The 27811-nt window shown below is 47.9% G+C and overlaps 1 protein-coding gene and 1 pseudogene across 2 annotated transcripts in view; one reads left to right on the forward strand and one right to left on the reverse strand.

Moving 5' to 3' along the window:
* The window catches only part of TBX4 (T-box transcription factor 4), a 33228-nt gene extending 32627 nt beyond the window's left edge, over positions 1–601 (reverse strand). Inside the window, exon 1 of the mRNA XM_084982777.1 lies at positions 496–601. The gene's annotated coding sequence lies outside the window, so the exon portion shown is untranslated. The remainder of the gene's footprint in view (positions 1–495) is intronic.
* LOC106505461 (high mobility group protein B1 pseudogene) lies at positions 80–25050 on the forward strand (annotated as a pseudogene). Its single transcript, XR_014821298.1, has 2 exons — positions 80–931; positions 1029–25050. The product of XR_014821298.1 is annotated as a high mobility group protein B1 pseudogene (transcript).
* The last annotated feature ends 2761 nt before the right edge of the window (positions 25051–27811 follow it).

Consider the following 27811-nt stretch of genomic DNA (forward strand, 5'->3'; position numbering starts at 1 on the left):
GCTGTCAATCAGTCCGCGCCCGCCGCCCCCCGGGGAGGGGGCTCGAGGGTCCCCTGGCTCCACGGCCCCGGGACCCCGAGCTCCGAGCAGCGTGCCCGCTCCCCCAGCGCACGACCGGGTACCCTCCCCGCGGCCCTCGGGCCCCGCCGGCCAGCCCGGGGTGGAAGCCCCGCATGGTTTAGATTAGAGGGGCGGGAAGAGAGAGAGAGCGGCCCAGGCGCGCCGCGCGGCTCCCACCCGAGGCTCGACAACCCGGACGGCCGGACCGGAGCCGCCGCGCGGGCCGCACCCTGGGGCGCCGCACGCCGGGCCGGCGGGGCCGGGCCCACTTCCGAGCCGCAGGCCGCGGGGGCCGCCCGCTCGCACACGCCCAGGTCCGAGCCCGCTCCCTGCCCTGCCCGCGGTTTCTTCGTGAGCCGGCTCGGCGGCCGCAGCGCACACGCGCCCCACCGCCCCGCACGGCGGCTGCCGACCATGCCCGCCTCACATTCTCACACCTCCGCGCGCCGCCCGCGCTCGCTCCTGCTCTCGGGCTCCGGGCCCTGTCGCGACGGCCGGGCCTTGTCTGGGACCGGCCCCGCTGCTCACCAGCCCGCGCTCGTCCGGGCCCAGCGGGCAGCGGGCGCTGGAGTCCGCCGCGGGGGTCACGGGTGAAGGCCGGCTCTGCGCTCGGGCGGGGAGGAGGCCCGGCGGTCCGGCCCGGAGCGGCAGCGGCGGGGAGGTGCGGCGCCGGCCTGAATCCGAGCCCAGGCCCAGGCTCCAAGGTGCCAGGGCTTGGCAGAGCCTCTGGGGGAAACTGCGGCCGAGGGCCAGGACTCTGCCAGCAGCTCCCCGAGATCCCGGAGGGCTGAAGAGGAAGCCCAGTGCCTGCTCCAGTCTAGGAAGCCCAGCCGGCCTCGCGCCGAGCCAGCCGGCCTCTGTGCCTCAGAAAGTGAGTCTCCCTCAGCCGCCCAGACCTCCCTGCCCGGCCTGATCCCCTCTCTCTCACTTACCTGTATTTCTCTATGTCTGTCTGTACCTCCCCACAGGCCCTGCCGCGGCACAGGCAGACAGATCCGTATGGACCTCAGCCCATGCCCAAACCCCACAGCCTGTAACACACCCAGAACACGGGGCAAGGTAGGCCTGCCCACCCATCCCCCAGGGCCCCCAGAGCCTTCTGTCAATAGGATTCCCCCATCAGACCCTCAGTCTTCAGCTTCCTTCCCTCCACGGGTGTCCCAACCTCTCCAATCAGCCTCTGTTCCTTTCCAAATTCTAACTTCAAAATCAGATTAATGGGAACCGGACAGGGAAAAGTCTTCCTCGATGGCTCTGTCCCTTTCATAATGCTAGGAAATAGGAAGCCAGCATCAATGTCTTTCCCACCTCCTTTCACACAAAGGGGGAAGCAGAACACCAACTCAGAAAAGCCTGCTGCTGCTGCAGTCAGGAGCCTGTAACCCAGCTCCACAAGGGGCCCACTGCTCAAGAATCCCCATCTCCCCTGGCAGTACCAGATCCCACCACCCCAACTTCCCTTCATGTCTTGTCTCCTAGGGTCCCAAACCAGGAAGGGGAAGTAAGGTCTAAAGGGGATGGAGAAGCTTAATCCTCCCCCAATCCTGCCTCCTCCTGGACTGGAGAAAGGGAAGGCCCTGGTGTTTCAGGAGATGCCTGGGGAGTCATGTTTCCTGTGTTTAGGGAGAACTGGATGACATGCCTCAGCTTCTGTGCCCAAGCCCCCTCCCATGCCCTCTCCGACGGCCTGTAGGGAAAATCCTTTGCACGTAAATAGTGTACGGAGCTCACCAACCAACTCCTGTGGGGAATGGTGAACAGGGAGGGCAGTGAATCACCGGGTACCATGGGGAGACTACAGTTAGGCCAGACTCTGGAAAGAGTCTGCTGACAGTTATTGGAGGAAGTGCATAATGAGACCATCTAATGCAGCTCTTTAAAGAAACGAGAGTGGAAACTTCCGCAAAGTGCAAGGCTTTCTGGAGGCTCATGGGAGAGAGTCCGAATCAGAACTGACTAGTTCATGATGACATGGAGAAATGAGATATTGAAAGGACTGGCAAGGTTTGGGTGATAAAAAGGAAGGGACAAACCAGCCAGCAACTGAGCAAGAAAAAAGGGAGGTTATGTACACAAATTCTCCATGACTAGAATAGAATACGTTATTTCACTGATTCAAGGACACACATTTTTCACATTCTGACATCTGTGAAATTAGGATGCCTCTTAAAACCAATGGTGTGTCATAGGTTAATTAGCAGTTTTTTCCCTTAGTGGTACATAAAAGAATAGAATAGCTTGCAATCGATGAAGTATACTATATTATTTGCTAATAAATGGCCTGTGGAGAAAAGGAGACCATTTATCCCCCCAAGACTGATTTGAGGAGTTCAAAATACAAAAACTCTCTTCAACTTGCTAAGCAAATAGTTGACCATAACGGAGCATCTATCACACAAACTCCAGTTGCTTCGGGAAAGGGCTCAGGTTTGGTGTTGAACTGACCTTGGTTTTGAACCCTGGCTCTGATTCCTGGCTCACCATTTAGCAGCTGTGTGACCTTGAGCAAGTCCCTTAACACCTACACAAAATGGGGGTAATCACACCAACCTACTAGCTATTGGTGAGATTTGGCTGAGTTATGCCTGTAAATGCCTGGCATGCAGTAGGCAGATAAGGAAGGTTAGTTCCCGAGTATTTTTCAAATTTATTTTACCCCATCTCATGCCCAAAAAGTTTTGAAGTGGTTTATAACCAAAATAAACTAATAAAAATACAAGTAGAAAGGCAATGTAGGGTCAAGGAAAAAGGAGAAAGAATATAGTCACTATGTGACTATATTCACATATTCACTGTGTGTTGACAAAGTTGCTGTAATAGAGAAAAAAATCTGGCTTACCAGCAAGAGGGCAAAATGGCAGTTCTCCATTTTATAAATGTAGAGCCATTATTTCCTTGGTGAAGGATAGGGAAAAAAAACTATAACCTGGACTTAAATTTAAAATAGTTCCCAAAAAGTAAGGAGTTCCCGTTGTGCGGCAAAGGAAACGAATCTGACTAGGAATCATGAGGTTGTGGGTTCGATCCCTGGCCTCGCTCAGTGGGTTAAGGATCCAGCATTGCCATGAGCTGTGGTATAGGCTGGTGGCAACAGCTCCGATTAGACCCCTAGCCTGGGAACCTCCATATGCCGCAGGTGTGGCCCTAAAAAGACAAAAGACAAATTAAATAGTTCCCAACATAAATGTTTATTCTTGTATCTGTACAGTGTCTTATCATTTACCACATGGATTCATAGCTACTGTCTCATTTGGTGCTGTATTACTGCCATTTAATCTCTATTTTGTGGATTCATTCATCCAAAGAAATAAATGTCAAATACTTACTCTGTGCCAGACACATAAACAACAGGACAGGCCAACTAACCATTCTATTAGTTAGCCAACCGGTTATTAACTACAAATTGGATAGCAAATAACCTACAGACTTACTCATTAATCAGCTGTATAATCAATCCCAACAAGAGCAGGGGCTATAGAATAAGCTGAAGAATCCCAGTAGGTACAGTAAGGTGGCTTATCCAGAGCCTAGCATGGATTTGGTGGAATGTGACTACCCCAGTTGGCACCATGCTATAGTGAAAAGCAATTACAATTTTTAAAAAAATCCTAGGGTTTTGGAGTGTTTAATAAATACCAATGTCAACCCAACCCAGACCAACTGAGTCAGAATCTCTGAGAATAGAGCCAAGGCTGAGAACTGCTGCTCTGTGCCCTTCAGGAAAATCCTGTTGCCTGCTCGCCTAGTCTCCCTTGTAGCCAGGAGCGGTCATGTGATCCAGTGCTGGCCAATGAGGCCTAAGTGAAAAACTGGAGGAGAGAAAAAGGTGTAGGGAATTTTTTGCTGTCTTGATTAAGGGGAAGACATAGTCTTCTTCCCCCCTCTGGATAAGATCTTTGGAATGCCCAGCCTCTAGAGACTTTGAGACAAGAAGAATGAAGGGCAATATGCTAATATCTGAGGGGGAAAAAAAAAGCCTGGGTTCCAGATGGCACCACTGAGCAGGTAAACCTACTCTTGTAATGTGAGAAAAACAAATAAACCCGGAGTTCCCATCGCGGCTCAGTGGTTAATGAACCCGACTAGCACCCATGAGGGTTCGATCCCTGGCCTCGCTCAGTGGGTTAAGGATCTGGCATTGCCGTGAACTATGGTGTAGGTCTCAGGCTCGGCTCAGATCCTTAGTTGCTGTGGCTGTGGCACAGGCCAGCGGCTACAGCTCCTATTCAACCCCTAGCCTAGGAACCTCCATAAATCCTATTTGTTTATATCATTGTTAGTTTGAGATTCTGTTACTTATAGCCAAATTACACTCCTGAGACTTATGTGAGGGATCCAGCTCAATACTGAGCCAGTTCTTGGGTATTCATGATGAAAGATACATGTCTTCCTGTCTGTATGTGTTCTTGTACATGTGCACATAGCTTCTCACTCAAATTCAGGAAATAGGAGTTTCCCGGTGGCCAAACCAGCATTGTCACTGCTGTGACTCTGGTTGCTGCTGTGGCCTGGGTTCAGTCCCTGGCCTGGGAACTTCTACATGTCACTAGCATGGCAAAAAACAAACAAACAAACAAACCAAAAATCCAGGAAACAAAATCCCTCCACTCTCCCTTCTCCACCATGTTATTTTGTGTGTGCTATGATCTAAGGCCTGAGGTCCTTGCTAAGTCCCCGGAAGAGAAAGGGTGGGTGCGGCAACAGGGAATTTACCTGTCCCCTCCTCTGGCTTTACGGTTACCCAGTAACCCCAAATCTGGGTTCCAGATTCCCCAGCCCACGTCCCATTAGGATTATCATACTCTGCACAGCTAGGATGGGGGCAGGAGCTTGAGCTCATTCTGGAAATTGGACAACTGAACAAGGAGAATGGATAGAGGGTGGTAGCCACTGCTGCAGGTGATTCCTCTCTTACCACAGGTGAGAGTCAGCTCTCCTGACCTCTCACCCTGGGCTCCCAGGCCTTCTTCCACAGAAAAAAGAATTGGGAAACTTCCAGTTAGAAGGAACTGAGGACTAGACTGACCTGATCCTGGACCTGGGTGATGTAGGCTGGTCTGAGCCCCCTCAGAACCAGGGGCAGGGGCAGGGATTCACCAATAATACAGGTGGCTCCCTCCTGTAACTCACTGAGGAGCTAGAGATAAGGAATGAATAATAGACCTGGATTTTTCCTAGTCAGGGGTAGCAAACTAAACTTTCAGGGTCCTTCTCAGTAGGCAGATTCTCTGCAGATCAGACTTTCTTTCTCATCACACTACCTGCTCCTGAACTACCACTTCCTTCCATTTTCTCCAGTAAGACTTCTCTGAAATACATTTTTATTTTACAATCTGTTTGAGGAAGGTATATTTGCTGCGGTTGTGCAAGGTTAAGAAAAACTCTTAAGTCAGAGAAATTATTTAACTTTTCAACAATCCCCCTTTCTTTCCTCCTCTCTCTCCCTTCCATTCTTCCTAAGCATGGATTCTCCAATACTGATGTTTTTTGTTTGTTTGTCTTTTTAGGGCCTCACCCTCGGCATATGGAGGTTCCCAGGCTAGGGGTCTAATCAGAGCTATGGCTGCTGGCCTACACCAGAGCCACAGCAACGCAGGATCCAAGCTGCGTCTGTGACCTACACCACAGCTCACGGCAATGCCAGATCCTTAACCCACGGAGTGAGGCCAGGGATCAAACCTGCAGCCTCATGGTTCCTAGTCAGATTCATTTCTGCTGCGCCACAACAGGAACTCCAATACTGGCTTTTAATTTGGGTCCTCAAGGATTCTTCTGAACAAGAGGCTGAAACAAATTAGAATTCAAGAATGAGAGAGGATGTGGGCTATCAGAAAGCCCTTGGAATATGAGGTTTAAAAATCTGAATTCAGCTCCTCAATGGGCTATTTACAGAGGGACCTAGAGCACAATCGGCTTCAAGCCTCTGTTTCCTCATCTGTAAAATGAATTTAATAACAGCCACCTCCTAAGGCAGCAGAAAGGATGACGTGATAAAAGACCTTCCTAGTTTCCACCCCTCTTACCACAGTAGGTCCAGTCTCTGCTTCTAAGGAATCAGAGGTGTGCTGGGGCTGGTAAGTGGGCAGACCTCCAAAGTAAGAGTTTCCCTTCTCTCATTCAGCCCCAGGAGCTGGATGGGTGAAGCTGTCCAAGAAGCCCTGAGCCCAGGAGCTGTACCAACACTGGCACTGAATAGGGCACAGACCCCAACCTGTGCATGCCTGGGAGGTAGTGCCCCAGACTGTGGCTCCTCTAAAATTCAACAGGCCCTAGAAAGGGAGGGCAGGAAGGAGGCCAGAGGCCCGACCCCCACGTCCCTGCGTTTTCTGAAGTCTCTCCTTTGAACACGTTCCTTTATTTATTGGGCCTCATTTAACCTCAGCCATGTCCTCCTGGGATCATTTATTTGGTAACTGTCACTCAGCCTGCTCTGGCATTAACCTCATAATCCTATTGATTTCCTCCAAGCTAGTTGGGGGTTTTCTCGACTTCTTCCCAGCCAGCAGGGGCTGGTTCCCAGTTTTGGTCATTACCCAGGAAGAGGCCCCAGACTGGCAAGGGACTGCCTGGTGGACCATCTGGGGGTTCCTTGTTCCCACCTTGGCCCTTCCCAGGCTGCGAGAGACAGATTGGCGAGGCCTTGGTTGGTTAAGTGTGAGGTAAGACGCCTGAGCGCCCACCAACACTGCCAGGAGCTCCCTGAGTGGCTACTGAGGCCGTCTTTCAGCTCAAAAGCCCTGTGTTCCACCAATCGCAGCTTCACTTTGCCCAGAACCCCGCCCTCCTCCGCCATCTTGGATTCCGGAGAGGTTAGGGGCCCAATCCCCGCGGGGGTAGCGGGGGAGGGAGGGGCCAGTTCTTCTGCTCTCGCCCACGTGGCCTCGGGCCTGCGCCTTCCCGCCACCTGCGGCCGTGCCTGGCCCCTGTCGAGCTGCAGCTGCAGCTCCCAGACACCACCCCTGCCCGTCGCCAGGGGATTAGCGTCCGTCTGTCGTTTGGGACAGCCTTGGTGGGGGTTGCCCCAGCCCAGACCAGGGCCGCCCCTTGGCCCAGGACCACTCTCTCAGAGTCCAGCTTGGGTGGGGGCGATAGTGTTGGGGGGTCCAGCAGCCTGGGGTGCTGATCTCTCCCAGAGCTGAGGTGTGGGGTGATGGGAGTCCCCCCTCCCCAGCAAGCCTGAGCCACATGTGCTGGGAAGTTCATTTCCCCTTGTTTTGCAGAACGGGCTCAGGGATTGACCCCAGGAGTGACCCCAGTGTCAGGAGGCATTAATGATCTCCATACGGGCAATAAACAGGCAGACCGGCTGGCTTGGGGTGGAGGTGCCCGGGAATAGGGCCGCCTTATTAGCCTCACATTCGCTCAAGGGTAGAGGCTTAATTAGCGAGGGCTCCCTCATCCATCTCCCCTCCCCCAAGCATCCTTGAGCTTCATGGGAACATGGTTGGAGACACTGGAGACCTCTGGCTGGTTCCTCTGCTCCTTGTAGGCCTCCTCAAGAGGCAACCTCTTCAGGTGTCAGCTCAGCCACTTGTCAGCCTCTAACAGGACTTCTAGCTTGGTCCTGATGAAGTCTCTCTTATTTTTAAAAGCCTCCAGAAACCAAATCCATATATTCTGAATCACCTCATTTTATTTGTCTACAAGAACTCGGAAACGGAGTTCCCTTTGTGGTTCAGTGGGTTAAGAACCCAACACGATATCGGTGAGGATGCAGGTTCAATCCCTGGCCTCGCTCGGTGGGTTAAGGATCCAGCGTTGCCTCAAGCCTTGTTGTAGTTCACATATACAGCTTAGATCCCGCATTGCTGTGGTTCTGGCATAGGCTGACAGCTGCAGCTCTGATTCCCCTGGCCCAGGAACTTCCTTATGCCCAGGGTGTGGCCATAAAAAGAACAACAATAACAAAAACCAGCTGATTTAAAGAAAAAAAAAAAAAGGACCTAAGAACAAGAAGAACTTCCTCCTCCTCTTCTCCTTCTTCTTCATTTTTAAATGTTTTGTATTGTTTTGGCTATACCCATGGCATACATAAATTCCCAGGCCAGGGATCAAATCCTCACCACAGCAGTGACCTGAGCCACCGCAGTGACAACGCCAGATCCTTAACTGCTAGGCCACCAGGGAACTCCTCTTCTTTAACCTAAATCTTCCCAAGCCCTGTTTTCCCAAAGAGCAAAGGGAATAAGTAGGGGGTTACCAGCCTTTATTGGGGAAGGAAGGGCAGTCTTTACCAACTGCCTAGACTATTGAAAACACAATCTGATTGATCACACTTCTCCCCAAATTCATTTCCATTAGCTTGGTTCCTTGTTCTAGGTGTGGCTTAATCTCCCTGCTTAATGGGAGAGACAGACTTGTAAACAAATGTAGTAATGAAATGGGCTTAGGGCTGTAATCTATGTCCTTATGAGTGTGAGGAGAGTGCAAAAGAGGGAATAACCAGCTCATCCTTCCTTGTTCCGTGAGGAGATGACATTTGAGTCCATCTTTGAAAGGTGACTATGTACGGGGTCCTGAGAGAGAGACTGTGAAAAGGGAACCCCAGGAGAGAGGAAGCAGAAATACAAAGACATAGGAGTTCCCGCCGTGGCTCAGTGGTTAACGAATCTGACTAGGAACCATGAGGTCGTGGGTTCAATCCCTGGCCTCGCTCAGTGGGTTAAGGATCTGGAGATGCTGTGAGCTGTGGTGTAGGTTGCAGACGCAGCTTGGATCCCGCGTTGCTGTGGCTTTGGCGTAGGCCGATGGCTACAACTCTGATTGGACCTGTAGCCTGGGAACCTCCATATGCCACGGGAGAGCCCCTAGAAAAGGCAAAAAGACAAAAAAAAAAAGAAAAAGAAAAAGAAAAAAGAAAAAGAAAAGAAAAAAGGAAAGAAAGAAGGAAATACAAAGGCACAAAGGGCATGTCTGAAGAGCAGCTAGGGAGTTCCCCTGTGGCTCAGTGGGTTAAGGATCTGGCATTGTCACTGCAGCAGCTCGGGTCACTGCTGTGGCTCAGGTTCAATCTCTGGCCTGGGAGTTTCCACTTCCACATGCTATGGGAGCAGCCAAAAAAAAAAAAAAAAAAAAAAGAAGAAGAAGAAGAAGAAGAGGGGCAGCAGGGCTGCAGTGGGGGAAAATTAAGCTTCGTGGAAAGATAAAGTTTGGGAAGGGCCTTGTAAACCCTATTAATAACTTTATCTAGATAGACAGCCATTGCAGGACATTGAGCTCAATAGAGACAGTGCCAGGGTGAAAGCCAGACAGGCAATGGGCGACTCTGAGCCTAGCGGAAGACAAATAATTACACATGGACAAAGGAGATCCTAAGAAGCTGAGAGGCAAAATGTCATCACATATGCATTCTTTGCACAGCCTTGACAGAGGAGCACAAGAAGAAGCACCCTGGAGTCAGCTTCTTGGAGTTGCCTAAGAAGGGCTCAGAGAGCAGGGAAGACCATGTCTGATAAGGGAAAAGGGAAATTTGAGGAGCTGGCAAAGGCAGACAATGCCCATTGTGAAAAAGACATGAAAACTCTCCTAAAGGGGAGACAAAAAAGAAGTTCAAGGATCCCAATGTACTCAAGAGGCTTCCTTTGGCCTTATTCTTATTTTGTCCTGAGTATCACCCTGAAATAAAAGGAGAGCATCTGGGCCTATCCATGGGCGGTGCTGCAAAGAAACTGGGAGAGATGTGGAAAAAACCCGCAGCCTTATGACGAGAGAGAACCTGTGTGGAAAGGACATTGCTGTGTGCTCTGACTCCGGGGCTAAAGGAAAGCTGATGTAGAAAGAAGAGAGTCATCAAGGCTGAAAGAGGCAAGAAAAAGAAGAAAAATGAGGAAGATGGAAAAAGAGGAGGAGAAAGATGAAGATGACGATGGGAGTTCCCGTCGTGGCTCAGTGGTTAACGAATCCGACTAGGAACCATGAGGTTTCGGGTTCCATCCCTGGCCTCGATCAGTGGGTTAAGGATCTGGCGTTGCTGTGGCTCTGGTGTAGACCGGCAGCTACAGCTCTGATTAGACCCCCTAGCCTGGGAACCTCCATATGCCACGGGAGCAGCCCTCGAAAAGGCAAAAAGGCCAAAAAAAAAAAAAAAGATGATGACGAAGTTGGTTCTTCGAAAGTTTTTTTTCTCGCCTATAAAGCCTTTAAACCCACTGTACACAACTCACTCCTTTTTAAGAAAAAGTTGAAATGTAAAGCTGTGTGAGATTTGTTTTTAAACTGTGCCGTATCTTTCTTTGTACAGTTACACTGCTGAATGTGTCTTTAGCTAGCCCTGTCCGGGTGCTGTTTTCGATGGCTGCTAGCCTTGCCTGATACAGTGTGGGGGCTACAAATTGGCATGGAAATTTAACATAGGTTCTTGTTGGTGCACAACATAAATTAGTAATATACGGAGATGGTAATGGTCTCATCCTCAGTTGTCTCTGATGCAGCTTCTCCGAAGTAATTGTTGTTTTGTTAACTGAATACCACACTGTGATTGCAAAAACCACAACAAAACAACCCCCCCCCAAATAGTTGCAATGATTTTATTAAAGATCTGAATGCTTCTAAGTAACTACAATTGCTAAAAATTAGTATTTTCCAGAGTTCCCATCGTGGCTCAGCAGAAATGAATCTGACTAGGAACCATGAGGTTGCAGGTTCGATCCCTGGCCTCGCTCCGTGGGTTAAGGATCTGGCGTTGCCGTGAGCTGGGTGTAGGTCACAGACACGGCTCGGATCTGGCGTTGCTGTGGCTCTGGCGTAGGCTGGCAGCTGTAGCTCTGATGAGACCCCTAGCCTGGGAACCTCCATATGCCGCGGGTGTGGCCCTAAAAAGAAAAAAAAAAAAAGGCATAAAAGGTTTTCAGCAGAAAATGGGCTGAACTGATCAGATTTGTGTTTTAGAAGATGGTCACCAGAAGGGCAGTGAGGCATGGTAGCAAGGAGACCAGTTATGAAGGCAGGGAAATTATTCGAAGGACAGTTAGGAGAAGTGGATCGGTAAAGAGGCTAGAGTTTAGGACGTCGCTGGGCAGGAATATGATAGACATTTTGATTTCACACCCTCAGGGGCCACTTCCCCTTTTCAGGTTCAGAGCCCCAGTTTAGCTTCAGAGGAAAGATCTACTCCCACCGGGGAGAGCTTGGCGGAAATGTCCATGAGCGATCTCTGCCCATCCCCAACCAGGACCACGTTAGATGCCGTCGTCCTCGAATTCTGATCCGAGCATCATGGCAGAAAGGAAGGAGGCATAGGAGTTGAATCATGCTCTTTGGGTCTCCGCTTCCACACAGGTCATTTAAAATTCAACAAACTCTGCATAGTCGGTAACATTCTTACTCTACATCCTCCGGTCCTTGTGCCCTGAAGGACCCAGCCATTCACCTGCACGCACCGCTCAGCTCCCCAGGGCTGCTCCAGCCTCAGTCATTTCTGACGCTCGATTTTGAGCCTTCCCTTCAAGTTGGTGAGTTGCTTCATCCTCCCAATAAATCCTGTCTCTGCTTAAGCCAGCCAGGTGCATTTCAACGGCTTTGACAACCAAACCCTATCTGACTGTGATGCCATTAAGTGAAAGAAGAAAGCAGTAGGTATGGGCCGAGATCACTTTGGTTTTCTGTTTTTTTTTTTCTTTTCTTTTTTTTGCTTTGTTTGTCTTTTTAGAGCCACACCCTCGGCACATGGAGGTTCCCAGGCTAGGGGTCAAATCAGAGCTGCAACCACCAGCCTATGCCACAGCCACAGCAACGTAGGATCCGAGCCACATCTGCAAACTACACTACAGCTCATGGAAACGCTGGATCCTTAACCCACTGAGCAAGGCCGGGGATCAAACCCCCTCATGGATACTAGTCAGGTTCTTAACCGCTGAGCCACAATGGGAACTCCCCAGTTTAGTTTTCGTTATGACGAGGCTGAAGTTGGAAATACAGGGACTAAAGGTTTGGAACATTAGTGTGTTGTGGGGGTTCACGCTATAGCGGATGAGGCCAGTGAGAGTGAATTCGTGAAAAGCAAGGAAAAGAAGAGAGGAGAAGGAGAGACCAAGAAGAGAATCTGGAGGATGTAGAAAAGAAGAAAATAAACCAGCAAAGTGACCTAAGAAGAATCAGTTAAAGGGTTGGCCAAGAGAAAGTGCAGAGTCCTGGCAGAAAGAGAACTTTTTCAGAGCAAGGGCGTGGTCAGTATAGAGTAAAATACTGGCAAGAGCATCAAGGAGGAGAATATAAATGATTAGAGGAGGGACGACTGGAGGTCACCAGGGATGTTAGAAAGAGCAGATCGAGGAGTTCCCATTGTGGCGCCGTGGAAGATGAATCCAGCTAGTAAGCATGAAGTTGTGAGTTTGATCCCTGGCCTCGCTCAGTGGGTTAAGGATCTGGCGTTATTGTGACTATGGATGAGGCTCGGATCGGGCATTGCTGTGGCTCTGGCGTAGGCTGGTGGCTACAGCTCCGATTTGACCCCTAGCTTGGGAACCTCCGTATGCCTTGGGTGTGGCCCTAAAAAGCTAAAAAAAAAAAAACCAGATTGAGTGCAGGGGACGGTCTGCCTCCCAGACTGTTGAGGATCGCTGGCTGCGGTGAACTGGGACACTGCTGGAAACGGATCTTTTTCTAACTTCTGGGCAGCAAGTATGAATACTAGACATCATCTCCTCTGCACACACACACACACACACACACATTTAAGAATATAAGAGTTTTGGAGTTCCTGTCATGGCGCAGTGGTTAATGAATCTGACTAGGAATCATGAGGTTGCAGGTTCGATCCCTGGCTTTGCTCAGTGGGTTAAGGATCTGGCATGGCCGTGAGCTATGGTGTAGGTTGCAGACACGGCTCAGATCCCCCATTGCTGTGGCTCTGGTGTAGGCAGGTGGCTACAGCTCCAATTAGACCCCTAGCCTGGGAACCTCCATATGCTGAGGGAGCTGCCCTAGAAAAGGCAAAAAAAAAAAAAAAGAATATAAGAGTTGGGATAAATTTTGCCCTGCTTACAAAATTTATTTTTAGGGCTGCACTTGCAGCCTATGGAAATTCCCTGGCTAGGGGTCCTATCAGAACTGCATCTGCCAGCCTACACCACAGCCACAGCAACTCAGGATCCGAGCTGTCTGCCACTTACACCACAACTCACGGCAACGCCACGCCAAATCCTTAAGCTGAGTGAGGCCAGGGATTGGACCTTCATCCTCATAGATACTAGTAGGGTTCTTAACCCTCTGAGCCACAGCAGGAAGTCCCAGATCTTTCTAATTCCTCTTAATCCATAGTCTTTGGTGGCTCTGGCTTCCCTTCATGCCTATGTATGTGTATGAACATCTAGTTTGTCCCCATAAATTCTTGTTGTTACATATTCTTATTTCAGTAAACACATAGTTTATTTTTGGACATCACAGTTGTTTCAATTTTTTGTTAATATACACAACATCAAGAAGAAATAATTAGCTACAAAAGAATTAGAAATTTATTTTATTTTAATTTTTTTGCTTTCTTAGAGCCGCTCCCACAGCATATGGTGGATCCCAGGCTAGGGGTTGAATCAGAGCTACAGCTGCCAGCCTGCACCGCAGCCATAGCAACTCAGGATCTGAGCCACGTCTGGGACCTACACCACAGCTCACGGCAACACCAGATCCTTAACCCACTGAGCGAGGCCAGGGATCTGCCAACATCCTCATTGATACTAGTCAGATTCCTTTTCCCTGCACCATGATGGGGAGCTCCAGAATTAGAAATTTAAAAATAGATTTTAAACGCTTTGAAAAGATGGATAGACATGATTAAAGACATCTGAAAGCTACAAAACCACTTCACAAGCAACTAAAAATATGAAGACTTTTAAAAACGCAGCTGTGGATGTGGGTCCATCCTTTCTAAGGCCATGCCTTCCATGGGCCTGCTTTGGGGTAACTACAAGGAGCCCACAGAGCAGCCCCTCTCTCCCACTAACCTCCTCCAGCACACATGGCCTGGGGGCACTTCCAGACTCCCGTACAGCTCCCGTGCCTCGGCCTGAGAGCTGCAGGATAGCAGGGTCCTCGGCCAAGGCCCCACTGGCTGCCCAGCATCCGGTGGCCGCCACTCCCATCCTTCCTCCCGGCCGCCGCACCTCATCACCTTCCCACCTGCCGCCCTCCATCCTCTCCGCCCAGAGTTACCCTCCCGCACCTGCCACCCCCTGGGTCACCCCTACATCTGCACACACCTCCAACAACACCCTGTGAGGGAGACAAGGACAGGAACCCATGCCCAGAGGAGGAACCGAGGAAGCTGAGCCACAGAGGTTATAGCGGGCAAGTCAGGAGCAGAGGCCGGCGGAGCATCTCCTCTAAACGCGGGGTTCCTCGAACCCCCTTGCGGCAGCGGCCCCAGCTCCGGACTCTCTTCTGTGGGAGATACTGACCCGAGACTCTGCGCGTCTCTTGCTGTGCGTGCGTTGGTGCCTGGGCACCTCTTTAGAGGCAGGATCTCCTTGCTTCTGCCAACCACAGAGGGAGCAGTGGAGGGCTGAGGGGTCCCAGGCTGATGACAGCCGCAAGGCCAGAACCAAGGTAGGTAGGAGGAGAAACCAGTGCCAGGGCTGACACCCTGGGGCCCGTGGGTGCCACACCAGCCAGCCTAGCACAGGGTTCGTTCTCAACCTCAGTCTATTGACATTTGGGATAAATAATTCTTTGCTGTGGGGGCTGCCCTGTGACTGTGGGACTTTCACCAGCCTCCCTGGCCTGCATCTACTAGGTGCCTGTCACATCTCCACTCCAGGCTGTTTTTGCTTTTCTGTTCTTAAGTATTGTTTATTCATTATTTAATTTTAACATAGAACATAGAGGTATAAATAGATAAGTTCTACTGAGAGTTTTAATACCTTCTTCCACAAATAGGATGCATGCTTAATCAAAACATAGATTAACTGTCATTTTAAAACTAATAGCAATTATGGAGTTCCCGTGGTTGCTCAGTGGTTAACGAATCCGACTAGGAACCATGAGGTTGTGCGTTCGATTTCTGGCCTCACTCAGTGGGTTAAGGATCCGGCGTTGCCTGTGAGTTTGGTGTAGGTTGCAGACGTGGCTTGGATCTCACGCTGCCGTGGCTGTGGTGTAGGTTGGCAACTGTAGCTCCGATTTGACCCCTAGCCTGGGAACCTCTGTATGCCTTGGGTGCGGCCCTAGAAAAGACAAGAAAAAAAAAAAGTTATAGTAATTAGTGAGATATTATATTATTCTCCATAAAATATGAATGGAAGGGAATGTATTGACCATGAGGTGGCACACATCACCCTCAGAATAAATGTTACGTTCAGAGCACTTTTAAAGGTACAATTTCTTTCGAGAATAGAAGTCTAATTAGTCTGAAATAACTATGTATTGAGCGTCGGCTATGCTGTGCTTTTTCACCTTGAATGATACAAGTACGAACACTGCCCAGAAATCCATCGGGTGACCTTGAAATACCTTTGTTTAAAATACATTTGCCACAAAATGTCTGCTCTAATTTATTATTTTATTTTATTCTATTTTGGCCACTCCCATAGCATTGGGTGTTTTTGTTTTTGTTATTTTGGCTTCGGCTGCATGGCATGTAGAAGTCCCCGGGCCAGGGGTCAAACCAGTTCACCACAGCAGAGACCCAAGGCGCTGCAGTGACAGCACTGGATCCTTAACCCACTGTGCCACAAGAGAACTCTGTTGTTATTTTTTATTTATTTTTCTTTAAAAAAAAATTTTGGAGTTCCTGTCATGGCACAGCGGAAATGAATCTGACCAGGAACCATGAGGTTGCGGGTTCGATCCCTGGTCTAAATCAGTGGCTTGAGGATCCAGTGTTGCTGTGAGCTGTGGCATAGGTCACAGACACAGCTCGGATCTGGTGTTTTTGTGGCTCTGGCGTAGGCCGGCAGCAACAGTTCTGATTAGACTCCTAGCCTGGGAACCTCCATATGCTACGGATGCTGCCCTAAAAAGACCAAACAAAAACAAAAAAAAATTTTTAAATCTTGTTTTTATAGCCGCACCTGCAGCATATGGAAGTTTCCCTGCCAGGGGTCAAATTGGAGCTGCTGCTGCCAGCCTATACCACAGCCACAGCTCTGGCACCTCATGGCCACTATGTTGGGTTCTTAACCCACTGAGCCACCATGGGAACTCTCCTCATGCCAAACCAAAATGAGAACCAAAGATGTCTCCAAACATTGTCAAATGTCCTTTGGGGGTCAGAAATCATCCCCATTTAGAAACACTGGCCTGAACAGACAACCCCTGTTTTTTCAGGACAGTGTCTGCTGTGATTGTATCCATTTCCAGAAATATTATTTATTCAATACGCAACCAACTGTGACTTGATTTGTATACCCTTAAAGAATTTTTTGAATCTGCCAACATATAAAATGTTTACTAGTACGATTTGGGGTTTTAAAATACAGTCTCAGAATTCCTGTCATGGCTCTGCAGTAATGAACCCGACTAGTATCCATGAGGACGCAGGTTCAATCCCTGGCTTCACTCTGTGGGTTAAGGATCTGGAATTGCCATGAGCTGTGGTGTAGATTGCAGTCACGGCTCGGATCCCGAGTTGCTGTGACTATGGTGTAGGCTGGCAGCTCTAGCCCTGATTCAACCCCTAGCCTGGGAACTTCCATATGCCGCAGGTGCAGCCCTAAAAAGCAGAGGAAAGAAAGAATGAAATAAGGACAGAAAGAAAGGAAAGAAAGAAAGAAGGAAGGAAGGAAGGAAAGAAGGAAGGAAGGAAGGGAGGAAGGAAGGAAGGAGGGAGGGAGGAAGGAAGGAAGAAAAGGAAGGAAGAAAAGATATGGGCTCCATGGTGCGTTCTCAAAGAAAGGGCAGTAGTCTTCCAGCTAAGACCTGAATTCCCATCCTCAGCCCAGAGCACCGGCATCCTGGGGAAGAACCTGGCCGGCTTTGGGAAGGGGTCAAGCTGCTGACCCTAGGTGCTGGGTGATCTCTGGCTGTGAGCCAGACCTTTCCTGAATATTGTGTCCGCACTGCCACCACCCAGCCTCTTAGTGAGCCGGGGCTTTGCCCAGGAAAGCCGGATGGCTGCCCGCAGAGCAGCAAGTGTACACAGCCAAGGTGACCACGTCTCCGCGTGGCCTGAGTGAGCACAGGGTGGAATTCCCACCCACTCACCCTCACACCAGCCCCTTCGGACCAGGCAGCGTGGGCAGCGTGTTTCCTAGATTAGCACTGAGTTTTCAGGCAAAGGAGCAGAAATACTGTCTAATCAAAGGACGGGGATGTTTGGTCCATGTTTCAGAACCTCTTGAGAAAACCCTGCTCTTTTGAAAGATGGTGGGGGGAGTTCCCATTGTGGCTCAGTGGTTAATGAATCCGATTGGAACCATGAGGTTGCAGGTTCGATCCCTGGCCTTGCTCAGTGGGTTAAGGATCCGGCATTGCTGTGAGCTGTAGTGTAGATTGCAGACGTGGCTTGGATCCCGAGTTGCTGTGGCTGTGGTGTAGGCCGGTGGCTACAGCTCCGATTCGACCCCTAGCTTGGGAACCTCCATATGCTGTGGTAGCGGCCCAAGAAATGGCAAAAAGACCAAAAAAAAAAAAAAAAAAAAAAAAAAAAAGAAAGATGGTGGGATGGGAGGGGTGTTTTTTGTTTTTCCTAGGATAGACAGAGAAGTCAGCAGCTTCTCTAGAGGGGTCACCTAGACAGGAGTGCTTCTGGCCGATGGGCGAGGCTCTAGGAATGGAGGGAGCGGAGGAGATGGTGGGCTCTCCTTGGCCAAGGGCAAGGTGGGAGGTGACCCTCCACGATCCCTTCTAGTTCACCGTCCTCTCATTTGGCTTTGTACGGCCTTCCCACCTAGGCCTGAAATGGAGATCCAGGCAAGCACTTTCTCTAAACTGACCTGGTCTGAAGATTTACCTGGGGCGTTTGTTGAAGATTCCCGCGCCCTTTCAGTGATTCTGACTCAGTAGGTCAGGGACTGAGCCCAGAAGCTTTTATACCCGTAACAAGCACCGTGGGCAAGTTGGACAACACTGGGGATGCAAATTCATATTCTTTCATCAAATCCCGCACTGATTGATGTTTGATACATTTTTCTGGACTAAATAAGTTCTCAAATAGACCTCTCCACATGCAAGTCACATATCCTTTTTTTTTTTTTTTTCCCATGGCATTCAGAAGTTCCCAGACCACTGATCAAACCCATGCCAATGACAGGTCCTTAACCCACTTGGCCACCAAGGAACTCCTACTCGAATTTTCACTAGAGTAGAAGATGCAGTGTTTAGGAACCAAAGCTTTATAGACTTTTCTTTTTAATCAACTTTATTGAGACATAGTTTATGTATAATAATCTGTGCTCATTGAAAATATCAATTGTACATCAGAAATTGGCACAACATTTGTAAATCAACTGTACTTTAACAAAAAAAAAATTTAAGTATCGATTGGATGAGTTCTGACAAGTGTATACCACCTCAATAAAACCACAACCAGAAGATACTGAATATTTCCATCATCCCCAAGTGTCCCCTCTGTCCCTTTGAAGTCGACCCCTACCCGGTGCACCAGCTCTTCCATCTGTCACAATAGATTGTTTTGCATTGTCTAGAATGACATGTAAACAGAATCGTACCATGTATGTTCTTTTGTGTCTGGCTTATTTCCATTCATCCTAATGATTTGAGATTTTTTCCCAATTGGTGGGTACCTCGGTCCTTTTTATTGTTGAGTCGTATTCCACTATATGGATTTTACCATAATTCGTTTACTCAGTCACCTGTTGGTGGGCACGTAGATTGTTTCCAGATTTGGCTATTGTAAATAAAACCTCTCTAAACATTCGGGTACCAGTCTTTGTGTGGACACATGTTTTCATTTCTCATGGAATTTTCTAGGACTGGAGTCAAGGTAGCCAGGGGTAGGGACATCAGAAAAAGTCCTCCCTCATCTATTAAGTCAATAAACATTTATTAGGACGACGATGTGCCAAGCCTGGACTACAGGCTCAGAAAGCCAGGACAAAGAGGGCTCTCATGACCTTTCACTGTGGGCAGCATCGTGGCAGAAGTGCCCTCCGTGGAAAGGGCCAGCCCAGCCAAGGAGGCCAAGAGGGCCTCAAAAACCTTCAGACCACATTCCACCAAGAAGGCTTCGTTTGGAATGCAGGTGTGTGAGGGAAAGTTTTTAGTGGCTCAGAGGGAAAGACTTTCTAACGAAATTTTCATTTTTCCCCCCACTTAACACCAGGTAAATTTCCCTAAGAGATGGGGAGTTTCCACTGGGAGGAGAGAGAAATGCGAATGCACCCTTCCAGGGACAGAGAGCCTGGACTGGGTTTCAGGACCATCGGGAAGAAAAGAACACGAGTGTATCGCAAATGTGGCGGCTTAAAAGAAAGCCATGGATTCTCTCTCGTGGTTCTGCAGACTGGAGTTTGGAAGCTCCGTGGCTGTGGAGTCAGGTTCCCACTAGAGGTTCTAAGGCAGAGTCCTTCCTGGCTCCTTCCAGCTTCTGGTGGCCCCAGGACTTCGTTGGCTTGTGAAAGTGCCGCTCTGACCTCTGCCTCAGTCTTCACGGGCCTTCCTCCTCCTGTCCTATTTCTTGTAAGGACAACAGTCCATTCTCTCAGGGCCCATCCTACATCCAAGAAGGCGTCACCTCAAACTCCTGAACTTGATTACATCTGCAAAGACCCGATCCACGTAAGGCCTCATTCGCCGGTACTGGGGGGTAAGATGTGGATAGATCTTTCTTGGGGTGGGGTGGGGGTGGGGTACATAATTCAACCCACTGGAGAAGGTGAACTGCCAAGAGTTTAAAAGACTCTAGCCCAGCGAGTTTCCATCATGGCACAGTGGAAATGAACCCGACTAGGAACCAAGAGGTTGTGGGTTCAATCCCTGGCTTCGCTCAGTGGATTAAAGATCTGGCGTTGCCATGAGCTGTGGTGTAGGTCAAAGATGGGGCTTGGATCTGACGTCACTGTGGCTATGGTGTAGGCTAGCAGGTGTAGCTCCAGTTCGACCCCTAGCCTGGGAACCTCCATATACCATGAGTGTGGCCCTAAAAAGCAAAAAAAAAAAGAAGGCCCAACAAAACTCTAGCCCAGAAGCTATATAAAATAATAGTAATAAAGGAATCAATACTGGGAGTTCCCACTGTGGCTCAGTGGTTGGCAAACCCCACTAGCCTCCATGAGGACTCGGGTTTGATCCCTGGCCTCACTCAGTGCATTAAGGATCCGGCATTGCCGTGAGCTGTGGTGTAGGTCACAGATGCAGCTCAGATCTCTCACTGCTGTGGCTGTGGTGTAGGCTGGCGGCTGCAGCTCAGATTTGACCCCTTGCCTGGGAATTTCCATATGCTGCGAGTGGACCCTAAAAGGACAAAAGACAAAAAAAAAAAAAAAAAAAAAAAAGAATCAGTATTATTAAGAGCTTCCTAGGTGCTAAGGTCTGTCCTAAATACTAGACGTAAATTATCCCATTTACTCTCCTTGGCAGTTCTTTTGTTTATTGTTATTAAAGTGTAGTTGATTTACAGTGTCGTGCCAATTTCTGTACAGCAAAGTCACCCAGTTATTTATACACATATAAATAATATATATATATATGTATTATACACATACGTTCTTTTTCTCATACTATTTCTATCATGTTCTGTCCCGTGAGATTGGATATAGTTCTCTGTGTTATACAGCAGGATCTCATTGCTTATCTCTTCTAAATGTAGCAGTTTGTATCTACCAACCCCAAACTCCCAGTCCATCCCACTCTCTCCGACTGGCAGTTCTAAAACAGGCAGATCATTGGCTGAAGTTTGACAAAGGAGGAAACCACGTGGTACCAGGGGCTTCATTTCCAAGTTCACAGTTGCCCAGCCTGCAGATAAGCAGCCTCAGAGCCCCTGCATCATTGTACCTGCAGCAGGTGTTGAGGAGAAGTGCGTTCAGGTGCAGGCTCTGCCCCTAAAGTTCTTGAGGGTCTTAGACATCCTTCTCCTTTCAGGACTTGGGGGAGTTGGGATGGGGGGTGTAAGGAGTGGGAGGGACCTCTCAGAGCCTAGATTTTGGGAAGGGGACAACTTGAAAAGAGGGCAGAGATAGTGGGTGAATCTGCTGCCAGCTGGCTTTGTCCAGAGTCCTTTGAACACTTGAGCCTGGGGGCCACCACTAAGGCAGAAGGGCCAGGCAGAAACCAACAGAGTCTTGGGAATAGAAATTGAGGCAACATGTTGGTCTTGAAACATGCATCTCAAGAGCAAGGCAGGAGGTCCTGCCTCCAAGAAAGAATGAGGGTGCTCAGGGTGAGGCCAGCCAGCAGCTGGGGGCTGCCTAGGGAGTCCTACCCATTCGGGGAAGAGGTTTGACCTGCATGGGAGCCAGGATGGCCCAGGCACCCACCTTCTTGGCTTTATATCTAGGATTGGGCTGTGAGAAGCAAAGTTCTGACAGTACCATATGTGGCCAGCTGCGAGGCAAAGGAGACAGAGGGGTCCTCTTCCAGTTCAGCCAGTCCTTCTTCCTCCCACTGGAAGGATTGATTCCCTTCTCTTCTTAATCAATCTACTTTCTTTGGGTAATCGATTTTGAAAACTACCCATTACCCAGATCAACCCAAGAAAACCCGAGGCCAGTAACTTATCAACCCTAGCTCCAGTGTGGGGTTGAGCAGTTTAGAAACATAGTCAGTACAGATTCATTACTAGGTATATTCAGGAGTTCCCCCTTGTGGCTCAGTGGTTAAAGAATCTGACTGGTATCCATGAGGACACGGGTTCGATCCCTGGCCTCACTCTGTGGGTTAAGGATGCAGCATTGACATGTGCTGTGGTGTAGGCAGCTACAGCACATGTCAATGCTGGGAAATCCCTTATGCTGTGAGTGTGGCCCTAAAAAGACAAAAGACAAAAAAGACAAAAAAACTAGGCATATTCATATAAAAGTCCATGTTTCTTGATCACTTAGGCAGCTAAGTGCCAGCCAGCCAAGAGTTTTCCTGCATTGCCTTTGTAATTCACAGTTACCTTGTGAGGTAGAATTATTAGTTCTATTTCAAAAAAATTGAGGCTCAACAAGTTAAGGTCTACCTGACTCTAAGGCTTTTGTTTTTATCCCTCATATATCAGTGGTTCTCAAAATGTGGTCCCTGGATCAGGGGACTCAGCACCACCTAGGAATTTACTAGAAATGCAAATGCTGGGGCCCCACCCAGAATCTGAAACTCTTTGGGCAGAGCCCAGCTGTCACCCTGCAGGTGATTCTGATGGACCCTCAAGTTTGAAACGACTGCCCTGCATTATTCTACCCCCTCAAAGATCTAGGCCACCCAAAGTCATCTCATTATCTTTTATAATAGGATGTCCAGACTGGAGATGAAGGAAATAGCATCTCTCTGGATTCTAGCAAGTCTCTGATGTAGTTCTCATGAAATCATTGTGGACAGTGCGGGAAAACATGGAGAAGACCAGTGAGGAAGAAGGCTGGATACAGCATGACAGCATGTTGTCACTCCAGAGAGGTAGGTAGGACCAATGGCAGTTGAATAGCCATACCTTAAGAGAGTTAGTTGACAGATCAATAGAAATCTGGCAGGAGTCTCTAATAAGCAGCCACAGCATTCTGCCCACTTTCACTTTTTTTTTTTTTTGCTTTTTAGGGCTGCACCCACAGCATATGGATGTTCCCAGGCTAGGGGGTCCCATCAGAGCTACAGCTGCTGGCCTACACCACAGCCACAGCAATGCCAGATCCAAGCTGTGTCTGCGACCGACACCAAAGTTCACAGCAATACTGGATCCTTAACCCGCTGAGCAAGGTCAGGGATTGAACCCACCACCTCATAGTTCCTAGTCAGATTCGTTTCCACTGAGCCACGACGGGAACTCCCAGTTTGACTTTTTAATCAATGGTGTGGAAGATGGCATAGCATCAGCTCAGTAGGTATCACAAATCGAGAGGAGATGGTAAATACACTGGATAACAGGATGAGGACCAAACGTGAGTCTGACCAATCAGAAAGAGACATAAACATAAAATCCAGTTCATGGTTGCCACATAGGGTTATGTAGGCTGTTGACTACCCAAGTGCATCTTTCAAGTTGAGGAACTAAACGGGGGCTGAAATTTGGCCAATACTCCTCTCGGTTCCACCCAAAAGAAGAAGAGCCTTTTTAAAATTCACATTGAGGGAGTTCCTATTGTGGCTCAGCAGGTTAAGAACCCAACTAGTATCCAGGAGGATTCAGGTTCAATCCCTGGCTCTGTGGGTTAAGGATTGGGTGTTGCTTTGAGCTGTGCTGTAGGCCACAAGTGTGGCCCTAAAAAGAAAAAAAAAATCCACATGGAAGGCATTTTATAAATTTGCAGCAGTGCTGGCTCATTTTTCCCTAATGAGGTGAAAAAATATATATAACATACAATTTGCCATTTTAGTCTTTTAAAAAATGTTAAATTGTGATACAACGTATGTAAGATTTACCATTTTAATTTTTTTTTTTTTTTTTTTTTTTAGGGCTGCATATGGAGGTTCCCAGGCCAGGGATCAAATTGGAGCTATATCTGCCGGCCTACACCACAGCCGCAACAACACTGGATCCAAGCCAAGTCTATGACCTACATCGCAGCTCAAGGCAATGCCAGATCCTTAACCCACTGAGCTGGGCCGGGGATCAAACCCGAGTCCTCGTGGATACTAGCTGGGTTCGTTACCACTGAGCCACATGGGAACTCCCATTTTAATAATTTTAAAGTGCACAGTTCAGTGGCATTAAGTGTATTCTCACTGTTGTGCAACCATGAACCACATCTATTTCCAAAACATTTTAATCACCTTAAACTGTAACTCTGCACCCACTGAGCCGTAATTCCTTGTTCTCCCTGCCCCCAGGCCCTAGTAACAACTAATCTACTTTGTCTCTCTGAATGTGCCTATTTTAGATATTCCATATAAGTGAAATCATACACTATTTGTCTTTTTGAGTCTAACTTATTTCATTTAGTGTAATGCCTTCAAGTTTTAGCCACATAGTAGCATGTATCAGAATTTCATTCCTTTTATGACGGTTCTATTCTCTTGTACATATATACTGATGGACCTTTGGAGATATTTCTGGTTTGGTTTCAGACCATCACAATAAAGCAAATATCTCAATAAAGAAAGTCACAGGTTTTTGGAGTTCCTGTAGTTGCTCAGCAGTTAACAAACCAGACTAGAATCCTTGAGGACGCAGGTCTGATCCCTGACCCTGCTCAGTAGGTTAAGGATTCAGCATTGCTGTGAGCTGTGGTGTAGGTCACAGACACCGCTCAGATCTGGCATTGGTGTGGCTGTAGTATAGGCTGGCAGCTACCACTACGATTCAACCCATGGCCTGGGCATCTCCATATGCCATGGGTGCAGCCCTAAAAAGAAGAAAGAAAGAAAAAAAAGTCATAAATTTTTGGGTTTCCCAGAAAAGCTATGTTTACTTTCTGTTGTAGTCAATTAAGTGTGCAATAGCATTATATCTAAAAAAAAAAAAACCTGAAAAAAATTAAATCATTATAACTGAATTTATTGCCAAAAATGCTAATGTGAGCCTTCAGCAAATCATCTTTTTGTGATAGTAACATCAAAATCACTTATCACTATAATATATATAATGAAAATGAAGTTTGAAATATTGTAAGAATTACCAAACTGTGACACAGACACAAAGTGAGCAAATGCTACTGGAGAAATTGTACCTATAGACTTCCTTGATGCGGGGTTGCCACAAACCTTCAATTGGTAAAAAACTGAAATATCTGCACCCAAAGTGCAATGAAGTGAAGCACAATAAAACGAAATACAGGAGTTCCCGTCGTGGCGCAGTGGTTAACGAATCCGACTAGGAACCGTGAGGTTGCGGGTTCAGTCCCTGCCCTTGCTCAGTGGGTTAACGATCCGGCGTTGCCGTGAGCTGTGTTGCTGTGGCTCTGGCGTAGGCTGGTGGCTACAGCTCTGATTCGACCCCTAGCCTGGGAACCTCCATATGCCACAGGAGCGGCCCAAGAAATAGCTAAAAAAAAAAAAAAAAAAAAAAGACCAAAAAAAAAAAAAAAACACAAAACGAAATACAGCTACTGCAATCGATCCACGCATCTGCTGACGGACACATGGGTTGTGTCTACATTTCAGCTTTGATGCATAATGCTGCGATAAACACTGGTGGACAAGGATCTGCCGAGTCTCTGTTTGCAGTTCTCTAGAATATATCCACAGGAGTGGCATTGCTCGATCATATGGTAACTCTGTGTTTAGCTTTTTGAGGAACTGCCGAACTGTGTTCCACAGGGGCTGCACCATGTTAGAATTGCAACAGGATTCCAACTTCACCACATCCTTGCCAACACTTGTTTTTTATTTTAATTTAAAACCATTCTAGGAGTTCCTGTCGTGGCGCAGCGGAAATGAATCTGACTAGGAATCATGAAGTTTCAGGTTCGATCCCTGGCCTCGCTCCGTGGGTTAAGGATCTGGCATTGCTGTGGCTGTGATGTAGGCCGGCAGCTGTAGCTCCGACTGGACCCCTAGACTAGGAGCCTCCATATGCTGCATGCGTGGCCCTCAAAATAAATAAATAAATAAATAAATAAAACAAATCTAGGAGTTCCCATCGTGGTTCAGCAGTTTATGAACCCGGCTAGTATCCATGAGGACGTGGATTCGATCCTCGGCCTTGCTCCGTGGGTTAAGGATCTAGCATTGCCGTGAGCTGTGGTGTAGGTTGCAGATGCAGCTTGGATCCCGAGTTGCTGTGGCTGTGGTCATGGCCAGCGGCTACAGTTCCCATTGGATTGCTGGCCTGGGAACCTGTATATGCCATGGGTGTAGCCCTAAAAAGACAAAAAATAAAAAAATAACACAATTCGAGGATTTCCCTGGTGGCCTCGTGGTTAACGGATCTGGCGTTGTACTACTACAGCTCAGGTCACTGCTGTGGCCTGGGTTCAATTCCTGGCCTAGGAACCTCCACCTGCCATGGATGGGGAGAAAAAAAGTTCTAACCGTCCTAGTGGAGGTGAAGCTGTATCTAATTGTGATTTTGATTTGCCTTTCCTTGATGACTAGCAACGTTGAGCATCTTTTTAATGTATTTGTTGATTTCTTATATATGTTTTTTGGAGAGGGGTCTGTTCAAGGTCTTTTGACCACTTTTTAATTGGGATGTTTGTCTTTTGGTCGTTGAGTTGTAGGAGTTCTTTATACATTCGGGATATTAGGTCCTTATCAGATAAAGGATTTGCAAATATTTTTTTCCACTTCTGTTTGTTGTTTTTTAACTCTCTCAATAGTGTCTTTTGATTTACAAAGGTATTTAATTTTGTGAAGTCCAACTTACCTATTTTGTTTCTTTTGTCACTTGTGCTTTTGGTATCATATTTAGGAAACACTGCCAGCCCTAAGGTCATGAAGATCTTCCCATGGAATTTCTTCTTTGGGTTTTATAGTTTTAGCTCTTAAATTTACATCTTTGACCCATTTTTTGAGTTTGTATATATGGATATCCACTTTTCCCAGCACCATTTTTTGAAAAGACTGTCTTTTCCCTATTGAATGGTCTTGGCACCTTTGTGGAAAGTCAATTGACTGTAAATGGGAGGGTTTACTTCTCAGCTCAATTCTCTTCCTTTAGTCTACATGTCTCTCCTAATGTCAATGCCACACTGTTTTGATTCCTGTAGATTTGTATTATGTTTTGAAATTGGGAAATGTGAGTCCTCCAACTTTGTTCCTTTTAAGACTGTTTTTGGCTATTTATGATTCTTTTATATACTATACTAATTTAGGATGGGTTTTTCCATGTCTGCAAAAAAACTGTTGACCCATCAGTTTTGGGTTTTTTTTTTTTTTTTTTTTTTTTTTTTTTTTAGGGCTTCTCCTGTGGCATATAGAAGTTCCCAGGCTGGGGGTTGAATTGGAGCTGCAGCTGCTGGCTTACACCATAGCCACATCACCACCAAATCCTTAACCCACTGAGCAGGGCCAGGGATTGAACCTGCCTCCTCATGGATGCTAGTCAAGCTTGTTACTGCTGAGCCACTACAGGAACTCTAACCCACCACTTTTTTTTTTTTTGGCTTTTTTTAGGGCTGCACCCAAGGCATATGGAAGTTCCTAGGCTAGGGATGCAATTGGAGCCACAGCTGCCAGCCTCAGCCACATCCACAGCAACGCAGGTGATGGATTACTGATGCAGGATGGCAACAGGACCCCAGAGACTCTTTCCATCATGGGGGGAGCTTGTAAAAGGTCTTGTCTGAGAATGTGGTCCCACCTTTCCTCCCAGGGCAGCCTCTCCCTGAGCTGCTACAAAGAGGGCTGGGAATAACATGCTGCCAACAGGAATCTACTTCTTCCAGTCACATTTCTTTCTTCCCTCCTTCCTGCTCTCCTTCCTCCCTCCCTTTCTCTCTCTCTCTCTCTCTCTCTCTCTCTCTCTCTCTCTCTCTTTCTTTCATTCTTTATTACTTGTCTTTTTAAAATTAAAGTATAGCGGAGGAGTTTCCATTGTGGCTCAGCAGTAACGAACCAGACTAGTATCCATGAGGAGGTGGGTTCAATCCCTGGCCCCTCTCACTAGTTAAGGATCTGGCATTGTCGTGAGCTCTGGCATAGGTTGCAGATGTGCCTTGGATCCCCTGTGGCTGTGGCTGTGGTGTAGGCCGGCAGCTGTAGCTCTGATTCGACCCCTAGCCAGGGAAGTTCCATATGCCATAGGTTTGGCCCTAAAAAAATAAATAAATAAATAAATAAAAGACAA

This window comes from Sus scrofa, chromosome 12 (assembly GCF_054392235.1).
Source record: "Sus scrofa isolate SSC_HxYL_T2T_F1_AM1 chromosome 12, Sscrofa_HxYL_maternal_Yorkshire_Landrace_v2.0, whole genome shotgun sequence".
Classification (NCBI taxonomy): domain Eukaryota; kingdom Metazoa; phylum Chordata; class Mammalia; order Artiodactyla; family Suidae; genus Sus; species Sus scrofa.